This window comes from Otolemur garnettii, unplaced genomic scaffold, assembly GCF_000181295.1.
Source record: "Otolemur garnettii isolate 467f Iridium unplaced genomic scaffold, OtoGar3 scaffold00001, whole genome shotgun sequence".
Taxonomy (NCBI): domain Eukaryota; kingdom Metazoa; phylum Chordata; class Mammalia; order Primates; family Galagidae; genus Otolemur; species Otolemur garnettii.
Genome location: NW_003852396.1, coordinates 24984657 through 24996518, shown reverse-complemented (window position 1 = coordinate 24996518; position 11862 = coordinate 24984657). Strand labels below are relative to the sequence as shown.

The following is an 11862-nucleotide window of genomic DNA, read 5'->3' as shown; positions in this document are numbered from 1 at the left end:
AAAAAAAAAAAAAGAAAAGAAAATAGTTGGGGGTCACCACAACATGAGGAACTGTATTAAAGGGTTGTGCACTGCGGCATTAGGAAGGTTGAGAGCCACTTTTCTAGAGAGATAACATGATACCCAATTCTGAGAAAGCCTTCCCTACTTCTCAATAGATACTTATTCTGTGGTCGAAGGCCACGCCAAGACATCACTGGTGGGCAACCAAAGATGGCAAGGAAAAAGGAACAGCTGTTTAATACTTTTGTTTATGGGAAAGAAAACAAAGGGATTTCCCTAAGGCCACACAGCGAGATCACACAGTCCTAATCATGATAGGTGTATGTCAAGCAGCATGAGGTTGTACAAAGAAGTTTGGGCCTGAGGATAGGAAAAATCAGAACTAGTCCCAGAACCACTACCAAACTGCTGTTCTCTGTCTCTTGGGTCCCTTCCGCTGTGCCTACTGATTCAGAATTTTCACAAATAAAATGACATGAAAGACACTGTGCTAAGATATTGTGAACAAAACAGTCTACACTTATGAAGTTTAGAGAAAAGAATACTGCAGAAGTATTCTTAAATTCTAGATATTAAAGAAATAAACATAACAGAATTACAACTTGTGATACCCAGCCAGCACCAATCAGGAAGAAGGACATGGGTAGAAGAACACATATGCAGAAAAAAACCTCACCAATAAGCCCCATATTACAAATCAGAATCAGCTCCTCTCCATTCCCCTTCATCACAAACAGGCACTCAGTATTTCTTTGCTATACATTATGTCACATGACTGCCTGCTGCTTAGTATAGCTGGACGCATCAGTCAATCACAAATAACAAAAATGTACAACAAATGCCGTCCAGCTCCCTCAGTTACTGTGCAATCTTACACAAGCCCCTTTCTCTCTCTAAGTCTCGGTTTCATTATCTATAAAATGTGGATAATACTACCTACTTCACAGTAATGTTCCAAGTATAAAGTAGGAAAAAGTACTCTGGAAACTAAAACAGTGTATCAGGGGAGACAATGCTAAATCATTAAGAGGAAGAGCTAAGTTATTTACTCCAGTGTGCCCTCAGAGCTCAGTAGCAGGGTAGGCACACAACAGACTCCCCAACTGTAAAACCAGAAGGTCAGAACTCAGCACACAGAGTGACTGTAAGGATTAAATGAGGTAACATGTAAGTCAGATTCTTAGCACAGTCCCAGAGACATACTGCTATTCATTCACTCAACCTTTCTTGTTCTCAGCTTTCTCATCTGTAAAACAATGATAAAGATGTTACCTAACTCATAAAATTATTAAGGGGATTAAATGAGTTATTATGCTTAAAGGCTTAGAATAGTATCTGGCACATGGTGAAGTGGTATATAAGATTGTATTATTATTAACTATTTTATCTTTTAGCTGTCCCCACTATTTCCATGTATATAGATCACTAGTTCTCAACCAAAGTTGATTTTGTAATCCGGGGGAGACATGACAATATCTAAAGACAGTTTTAATTATCATGACTTGGAGAAGTTAATACTATTTGCTCTAGTGGGTAGAGGACAGGGATGCTGCTAAACATCCTATAATGCACAGCCCCTTGCTCATCAACAAAGAATTATATGGTCCACAATATCAATAGTGCTGAAGTTGAGAAACTAATATAGACTAACAAACCAAACAGAAGTTCTCTCTTCTGGCTTGGCACCCGTAGCACAGTGGTTACAATGCCAGCCACATACATATACACCAAAGTTGGCGGGTTCAAACCCAGCCCAGGCCAGCTAAAACACCAATGACAATTGCAACAGAAAATACCCGGGCGTTATGGCGGGCACCTGTAATCCCAGCTTTTTGAGAGGCTGAGGCAAGAGAATCACTTAAGCCCTAGAGCTGGAGGAAGTTGTGAGCTGTGACACCACAGTACTGTACCAAGGGCGACATAATGGGTCTCCAAAAAAAAAAAAAGTTCTCTCTTCTGAACTACTGTGAACTCTTAGAATATATGGATCTCTCTTCTGGACTTTATAAGGTAAGTGTAAACTTTTAGCTCTCCCCTTACTTTACCATAACTCAGAATGGGCAAGTAACCTACAAAAAACAAAAACAAAGAGATTCAGTTGGAAAGCCAGGAACAAAACCGAAGTCCCCTGTCCCAGACTGGTGCTCCTTCCAGGAACTAACCCACCAGTTTATCCCGGGTACCTTACAAGCATTTTATCTCCTCTTTCCTCTTTTCCCTCAACTTCACAGGTTTGAAAATAAGATCTAGCTCCTTTCTAACGTCAACAGAGGTCAAACAAAGGACTGATTTCCTTCCCTACCTTTCCAGTTGAATCACCTTCCTAAGAACCTGCACTCTCAGCTCCAATCTGGGCTTTCAACCTGAGGGCAAAAACCACCCCCTATTTTCCTTGCCTGTGGGGTCCCTTTTTTGCAGGGGCTATACCTTCACTGCTTCTACTGCTTGTTCCCTCCTGAGGTTAGGCAGACATTTTGCCTATGAAGTATAACTTGGAGTTGACAAGGAGGACTAATTTCCTTTTCCTAGCCAATGGGAACAAACAGGGCTAAGGCAGAGGCCAAAGGCAAGTTGCAACAGATTAACTTGGACTTTCTCCCCAGGAAATGGCTTTGAAGAGAAAAAAAGACTCTCGGTTCTCAGTGTTAAAAGAGGGGTACATAAGAGAAAAAGACACTGAGGGATTTCTAGCTGCACAGAGGACATCTCATACATTTCCCATATCTAATTCTTACCAGTATTTAAAAGACAAATACCTGCCTCCTCAAAAAAAAAAATTTTTTTTTGCAGTTTTGGGCCCGGGCGGGGTTTGAACCCACCACCTCCGGTATAGGGGGCCGGCACCCTACTCCTTTGAGTCACAGGCACTGCCCTCCTCAAAATATTTTTAGCCCATGAAAATATTAAGCAAGTGTTTATTATGTGCCAGCCACCATACATATTAACTTTATCTCATTTAATCTTCACACCCCGTTTTTGAGGTAATTATTACCCCTACTTGAGAGATGAAGAAAGTCAGCATTAGGGAGGATAGGTAACTTGCCATAGATCACACAGCCAATAAGTAGCAGACCTGAAATTTATTCCCAGATCCTTCAGATGCCAGAAAACTAAGCTCTTGGGAAAGTTAATTTCATGTGCCAACTTGACAGGCCAAAGGGTACCCAGATTAAACATTATTTCTGGGTGTGTCTGTCAGGGTAGTTCAGGATGAGATTAGCATTTAAATAGGTAGATTCAGTAAAGTAGATTGCCCTTCCCAGAGTGGGTGGGCATCACGGGGGACTGAAAATGAAATAATAAAATAATATCTTTTAATAAGACAAAAGATAGAGGAAGGAGGAATTTGCCCTTTTTGCTGCCTACCTGAATGAGCTGGGGGACATCATTTCTTCTTCTCCAGCCCTCAGACTGGAATTTACACCATCAGCTGCCCTGGTTCAGGGGCCTTCAGACTCAGACTGAAATGTACCACTTTCAGTCTGGCTCTCCTGGGTCTCTGGATTGCAAATGGCAAATTATGAGACTTCTCAGTCTCCAGAATCACATGAGCCAATTCTTCACTAGATAGATAGATAGACAGACAGACAAGTAGGTAGGTAGACAGACAGAAAGGTGGATAATTTCTAACTGGTTCTGTTTCCCTGAAGAATCTTGTCTAATACAGCTCTCAACTACTTCACTCAAATGCTTCTTAAGACAATGTCTCCCTTCTGTGAACATATCACACTTGCTGTCTTTATCATATATTAAGCAATTAATTTCAGACCACCTTGCCTTAGTCACATATACATCGGAAGATTTGTTCCACACCCTGTGCTAGGTCCCACAAATAAAACATGTAAATGTTAGGCAGGCTCTTCCCTAAAACATGGTTTCTTAAGTTATTTTCATTACAACCTGCAGTAAGAAGACATTTTACACTGAGCTCCAGTACACACGTATGTGCTTACACATACACAAATCTATAAATACAAAATTTCAATAAAAGTTTCACAAAACAATCCTTGCTCTTTCTACACACAATGTATTCTGATATAGTCTGTGTTGTAATCTATTTGACTTTTTTTAAATGTTGGTCCAAGTTACTATTTTAAATCCCCAACTCCTGGACTATGACTTATAGTTTGAAAAAAACACTACCCTTGCCCTTGAGAAACTCCCAGGTTAAGAGGGAAGATAAAGCATGAGTAACAACAAAAATAATTATAACAACAGTAACTAACAGTTCAGGAACTGTGTCTAGCATGCTGATAAGCACTTTGCAAGAATTATTTAGAGCCAAGACCCAGCCTAGACCTGGTATCTAAATCAGATGTCCATATTCTTTCCACTACAACATACTGCCAGTGCAGCATAAGTTTGATAACAAAGAACACTTCTATGAGGCCTAAAGGGTAGGGAGTGAAGGGGTAACAGGAAGCCTCACAAAAGTAAGTATTCTAAGTTGTTTCTTGAAATAGGAATTTTAATACTTGCAGCAAGAGTGGAGGATATTAGTAATGGAGCATTTTTTTTTTTGAGACACTCTTAAACTGTCACCATGGGTAGAGTGTCATGGTGTTGTAACTCACAGCAACCTCTTTTTTTTTTTTTTCAGAGTCTCAGGTTCAGCTTTATTATCTAATGTAAGTCTAATCTCTGGAACACTAAAATTGACTGTTCCAAAGTTTAATTAAAAACACAATTTACAAATATTTAATATCTTCTGAAAAGCATTTCTAAGAATGAAAAAAATATGTACATAATATATAATTAAATACCAGCTGGCTTCAGATCCCATCAGGGCCACCCTCAGCAATATCAGCCTTTTTAGGTTCTTCAAAATCTTCTGCTAAATCTACAAAGTTGTTTTCTACCACCGGGGAAGGAATGGAAATCCCCATTGCTTTCCAAACTCCATACATGCTTACAATGTCACCTGGAGTTACTTGCTGTGCAAGTTCTTTAAGATTATTGGTCACTTGTTCAGCAAGATGCATTTCTTTACATGAAGGACCCAAGAGACATATCATATTGGGAGGGGGTCTGGTGCTCAAACGCTCATTCTGGGCTTCCTAGAGCTCCCTGAGCAATTTGGTGGTCTCATCAAGTTTCTTCTGGAACAATTCAGCTTCTTCAAAGACTTCAACTGGAGCGCCAACGCTTGTCACTGCTTTGAGTGCCATGAGCCTGTCCTGAGTACTGGAGTCCAGACGTCCTGCTGACTCTATTTCTGTAATCTCCATTTCCTTTGCTGTGTTAAGTGTCCTCACATGACCTTCTTCTTCAGGAAAACAACTCTTCTACGACTCCCGCAGTGTTCTAGAATGCCCTCCTTTTGTTAAGACATCCAGCAAACTATCTACCATGACATACTGATAATCTTGGCATGTGGTCAAAAACTCATGGATGCTGAAATCACTTTGAAGATCAGAGTCTTCCCCATAAGTTGAATAGATTAAATCAGAATCATCCTTGTTGATATTTGCAAATGTAGAGTCATAATGTGGTGCATACAAACTGTAGGGTCCATAATTCAAGTATAACACCGGAGTTACTTTGTTCCTTTTGTCCTCTCTGAAGCCCTGCAAAGTGTTCACACCAGACTGGAGTCTTCCTGTTGTCGTTCCCAGTCTCACAGGGAAGTATCCTGGTTCTCCCACCATGGGATCCACGGGGTGGAGAAGTCCCAGCGTTGTTGTTCCATCTGGTTTCCTTCTCTCAAATTCACACTGGCTGTTGACGAGCCGCCGGGTCAGCTTCCCTCCAGACTCCCTCACCACGCGGTCAATCTGCCCCTGCTCCCATTCTAAATGACTCCTTCTAAACTTATCTTCAAGCATATCTTTGTCTTTCCTTTTATTTTCCTTATAGGGACTTTTGAAAGCTTGTGCTTCGGCATCTCCAGAGTCTTCCCTCTCTCTCAGCCAGCAGCCGCCATCCTCCCTGCTCTGTGAGGTATCTGATCGATCTTTCTGCTTTCGAGTTTTTTGCAAATCTGCCATGAAGTCTATGCTCTGTTTCAGGCTTTGAATTCCTTCCTGGCTAAGAATTTTCATCCCTGAGTGCAAGAGTTTCTTGGCAGCTTTATAATAAATGGTCTCTGGTTTGTTGTAAATCATGGCATTAGTACACATTAGTTTGTGAAGTTATCCTTCAGTTCTTCTATGGACTGGTAGTCATTGTTCTTGATCTTTTCTTTCATTGTACTAAAATCCATTGGGTGTTTAATGATCATGGAGTAGCCAGGAGCAATAAAATCAGTCACAGGAAATGAAAGCACTTGGGTCTTTTCTCTGCAACTGTCTCATCAATTGATTTAAAGCTTCTTGAAGGGGTGTCTGTTCTACTTCTTCTTGTTTGACTAAAGAGCTTGCGAGAGGCTTCTCAGGAGGCAAATCCAGTATTACAGGGATGTGACACTGGAGGTCTTTTTCGGCCTCATTCTCCAGGCAATCTTGATCCCGCTTCTTTTTATCCTCCTTTATTCTTCTCCGTTTCCTGCCCTTTTCTTCCTCTGGAACCTGCTTCTCTCCTTTCTTTCTCTTTTTCCGTTTTCTGTCCTTGTGTTTGTCATGATCAATTTTGTCTTCAAAGAGGCTGGAGTCGTGCCCGAGCTGCCGGTGGAGAGCTGGGCGACTTCATTCCCTCCCACTTTGAGGACCAGCTTCAAGGGCTTTTCCACATACTCCTCATAGAGGTATTTGTCCGATTTGTGCTTCTTGTGCTTCTTGCCCATGTCCGACCGGGCCCCGGTGCCCGCCCCCCGCGCCAGGCCCAGGCCAAGCGGCGCCGCTTCCAGTCCGGGCCAGGCGAGCAGAGGGCAGGAGCAGGGCCCACGAGACCCTGCACCGGGAGGCAGGGGGACAGGGCGCGCCAGGCGGCCGCAACCTCTAACTCTTAAGCTCAAACGATCTGATCCTCTCGCCTCAGTTTTTCTATTTTTAGTAGACAGGTTCTTGCTTTTTTTTTTTTTTTTTTTTTTGAGACAGAGTCTTACTTCGTCACCCTCAGTAGAGTGCCATGGCATCATATACCTCAAACTCAGGTTCAAGTGATTCTCTTGCCTCAGTAGCTGGGACTACAGGTACCCACCACAATGCCCAGCTATTTTTAGAGAAGAGAGTCTCACTCTGGCTCACGCTGATCTCAAACCTGTGAGCTCAGGTAATTCACCTGCCTCAGCATCCCAAGTGCTAGGATTATAAGCATGAGCCACTGCACCCAGTTAAGGTCTCACTTTTGTTCAGGCTGGTCTTGGAACTCATGAGCTCAGGCAATCCACCCGCCTTGGCCTCCCAGAGTGCTAGGTTTACAGGCATGAACGACCGCACCAGGCCAGGAATGGAGCATTCACTTAAATGTTTACCTCCAAAACAGACTATGAGCTCTTATAGGTACTCCATAAATAACTGTGGATAGAACCTTTTATCTTCTGTGAGTTGAAAAAAGCTTAATATTTTTAGACTAAAATCTGTGTAATTTTTTGTTTGAAGACAGAGTCTCACTCTGTTGCTTGGGCTAGAATGCAGTGATATCACCATCACTCACTGCAACCTCAAACTCCTGGGCTCCAGCAATTCTCCTGCCTCCACCTACAGTACTGAAACTGTAGGCATATACCTCCATGCCTGGATAACTCATTTTCCCATGTTTTGTAGAGATGGGGTCTTGCTTTTGCTCAGGCTGGTCTTTAACTCCTAGCCTCAAGTAATCATTGGCCTCAGCCTCCCAAAAGGCTATATAGTTACAGATGTAAGCAACCACACCCATCCCAGAAACCCGGGTAATTTTAACTGATGCTATCACCCAAAAGAAATTTCAGGTGCATGAGCCACATCGTACTTAAACATACACAGTTTTAGAGGTTGGTAACAGTTTGTCCAGAAGATTGTCTACTGAAGGACATCTAGGACTGGCAACCAGGAAACCAGGGCCCTAATCCCAGTTCTGTCACAGAATCTCTGAGTGTGACCTTGAGGCAAACGGCTTTACCTCTCTGGGACTCAGTGACAAATCAGTGACTAATAATGGTAAGAAAAGACTGAGCAGTAAGTTTCTTTCTAGTACTAACAAATTTGACAAGACCATGACAAAAATAATTTTTTATTTTTGAGACAGAGCCTCAAGCTATCCCCTTGGGTAGAGTGCCGTTGCATCACAGCTCACAGCAACTTCCAACTCCTGGGCTCAAGCGAGTCTTCTGCCTCAGCCTCCCAAGTAGCTGGGACCACAGGCGCCCGCCACAACGCCTGGCTATTTTTTTGGTTGTAGCCATCATTGTTTGGCGGCCCGGGCTGGATTCGAACCTGCCACCTTAGGTGTATGTGGCTAGCGCCTTAGCCACTTGAGCCACAGGCACACCACGCACCCGTGAAGATACATGGATAAATCTGAAGATTTAGAACTGAACTCCTAGGTCTCCATCTTGCCTGACCCTTTTAGCTGGAAATAAGATTCACACCCAGTGGTCTGATATGCACCATTTCATCTGCCTGAGCCTCAGTTTCTTTCTTTTTTTTCTTTTTTTTTTTTTTTGGAGACAAAGTCTCACTAGGTTGCCCTCAGTAGAATGCCATGGTGTTACAGCTCACAGCAACCTCAAACTCTTGAGCTAAAGCAATTCTCTTGCTTTAGCCTCTCAAGTAGCTGGGACTATAGGCGCCTGCCACAAAGCCCAACTATTTTTTGTTGTTGTTGTTGTTGCAGTTGTCATTGTTGTTTTTTAGCAGGCCCGGGCCAAGCTCAAACCCACCAGCCCCAGTGTCTGTGGCCGGCACCGTAACCACTGAGCTACGGGCACTGAGCCTGAGCCTCAGTTTCTTATGTGAGAAGCCAGTGATTAGAAACCCCAGAGGAGCAGATTTTACTTTTTAAAAGCCAAAATATCTAACCATGAAAATTACTGCCCCTAGCAGAGCTCTCATGGAAGTTTGTCAGCAGATGTTAGAGGACTACTTGGCAGGAACTTTGCAGAGGGAATTCAAACAATGGGGTAAAGACTGTGTTAGATGCTCTTAAAGGGAAATTGCAGTCACTATAGCAGGCGTCCTCAAACTACGGCCCACAGGCCACATGCAACCTGCTGAGGACATTTATCCGGGCCACCCGGTGTCTGTCCTGCTTAGCAGCCAACTCATCCCAGGGCCTGCAGTCCAGCCCTCCAATAGTCTGAGGGACAGTGAACTGGCCCCCCGTTTTAAAGGTTTGAGGACCCCTCAACTAAAGTTTTATAATTGTCTCCTCATACAATAACAGGAAAAACAGCCCTTAGTAGACTTTGAGGGAAAGAAACCCCTGAGGTGTTTTCTGGTTCAATCCATTCTCCTGCTTTCCTTCTATGACTTCACCCCAAACCAACTGTCATTCACTCCCAAGACATCATACTTGGAGGCTGCACCGTACTTGCCTTCTCTTGTCTGGGTTTGTTTTTAATTTATAGAGAAGGAAGAATGGGTTAAATTGTCAAGGAAAGAACCATCAGGTATGTATCATCAAGTACCTAGGTACTCACTAGTGAAAATTTCTCAGTAGAGTATGAAGGTATAAGATTGTCTCTACCCAGCAGTATTTAAACTAGGGTAGCCACTGGCTTCTCTAGGCCACTAAAATGGATATTTAATCTAGCCCCAGCCACCCAGACTAGCCTAAGACACCCCATCATTGGATTTTCAGGTATTATAAACTGAGTTCCTGGTGCCTCTACTGAGTAAACTTGGGCTATTCACTGCTTCACTTTGAACCTGAACAATTCCAACTGTAAGCTGTACCAAGTATAAAATGAAAATATTACACAACATTATTTGTAAAATTTCTTCTAATATGGACTGTGTTGCTTTAATATAAAATAGTATTCTTTAGAACTTAATTGGCATCTACCCTAAATTTTCAAAAACATAAAAATCAAAATAATAATGAATAATACTTAGCAACTAGTGAATCTTACTACAAGAGCAGGTACAACACTTCACATGCTTATCTCCCTTGATCTTCACAGCAATCCTATTTACAGATGAGGAAACAAACTGAGAAAGGGCTCAGTACCCATAGCACAGTGGTTACGGAGCCAGCCATATACACTGAAGTTGGTGGCTTTGAACCCAGCCCAGGTCAGCTAAACAACAATGACAACTGCAGCAAAAAATGGCCACGTGTTGTGGCAGGCACCTGTAGACCTAGCTGCTTGGGGGACTGAGGCAAGGGAATTGCTTGAGCCCAAGAGTTTGAGGTTGCTGTGAACTGTGACACCATGGCAATCTACCAAGGGTGACATATTAACATTCTATCTCTAAATAAATAAATAAATAATTCTAAAAAAAAAGAAAGAAACTTGCCTGTGGCTCAGTGGGTGGGGTGCCAGCCCTCTATACCAAGGGTGGTGGGTTCAAACCTGGCCCCAGCCAAACTGCAACAAAAAAATAGCTGGGTGTTGTGGCGGGCGCCTGTAGTCCCAGCTACTCAGGAGGCTGAGGCAAGAGAATGAATGGCCTAAGCCCAGGAGTTGGAGGTTGCCGTGAGCTGTGATGCTACAGCACTCTACTGAGGGCGATAAAGTGAGACTCTGTCTCATTAAAAAAAAAAAAAAAAAGGAAGAAAGAAAGAAAGAAAAGAAAAGAAACTTGTGTGTGGTTACACAGGTAAGCAGAAGACCTGGAACCTGACCCAGTTCTCCTGATCCTAACTAGAGCTCTTAGAATCTTTCTACTAAACCACTAATTTCTAGATTTCTTTTCCACAACAGACTATTTACCTAGAAAGTAAGAAAGCAGAGAACAGGAAAAATACAGCTAGACATTAGCTTCAATCAGCTAGCAAGAACTTCCCACAGTGAGGAAGATAACTATGCATAATAGAGCTACTAAAAAACAAGCAGACCTCCTAAGTTGCTAGAAGCAAGATATATCTGAATTCCTCCTACCTCTGCCAGCTCCATTAGTTTAGTTCCTAAAAAAATAGATAGTGCTGGGGACCCCCAGAGGCCAAAGAAAGTATGTTTACATCTAAATAATCCAAGAGTTGGTGGTCCCTATCTCACCTACTGCTGACTCACTTGCCCCTCTCCTGCCAGAAGCCCTGTTCCACTACCTCTGCCTTTCAAAGGAAGGCTTTTCCCCCTCCAGACCTGGATTTTGTTCCTGCAAAAAAAATCCTTTCTTTTCCCTCCACTGAGAAGTCCTTTGAGACTTCAGATCACTCAATCCAATGCTTTCCAAGCTTTTAAAGAAGCCTCTTTACCTCTTTGGGAAGCGCCTGTAGTTCAAAAGGGTAGGGCGCAGGCTCCATATGCCAGAGGTGGCGGGTTCCAGCCCCAGCCAAAAAAAAAAAAAAAAAAAAAGAAGGCTCTTAACCTCTTTCTCCAATAATGCCAACACAAATAAGCAGTCCTTAGGTAACAAAGACGACGAGCTGGGACACTACAGGTGCCCATCACAATGCTCGGCTATTTTGTTGTTGTTGTTGTTGCTGCAGTTGTATTGTTGTTTTACCAGGCCCAGGCTGGGTTTGAAGCCAACAGCCCCCGTGCATGGGGCCAACAGCCTAGCCACTGAGCTACAGGCACCAAGCCAAAATCCACATTTTTCTTCATGAATTTTTTGTATAGATAATATATGTCACATACAAGATATAGAATTATAGACTAAGATGGGAAAGAGCTTAAAGGCCATGTAGTGTAATTCTAAGTAATAACATCTTAAATTCCCATGATATGATTTCTCTTTTATTGTAAATACTATCTATATTCTCCTTTGTCCATTGTATTAGTTATTGGTTTACAAGGGTCTTTCCCACCACCACACCCCTACTAGATGATATGCACATCAAGGGTTGAGACCAGCTCATTCATCTTCATAACTCCAATGCTTTTTTTTTTTTTTT

At 42.6% G+C, this 11862-nt stretch overlaps 1 protein-coding gene and 1 pseudogene across 2 annotated transcripts in view; both read right to left on the bottom strand.

Annotated features, from left to right (window-relative positions):
- Window positions 1-11862, bottom strand: part of PAK1 (p21 (RAC1) activated kinase 1) — a 182530-nt gene that overhangs the window by 125451 nt on the left and 45217 nt on the right. The window lies entirely within an intron of this gene.
- LOC100949917 lies at window positions 4646-6724 on the bottom strand (annotated as a pseudogene). The gene has a single exon (XR_002772713.1). The product of XR_002772713.1 is annotated as a bromodomain-containing protein 7 pseudogene (transcript).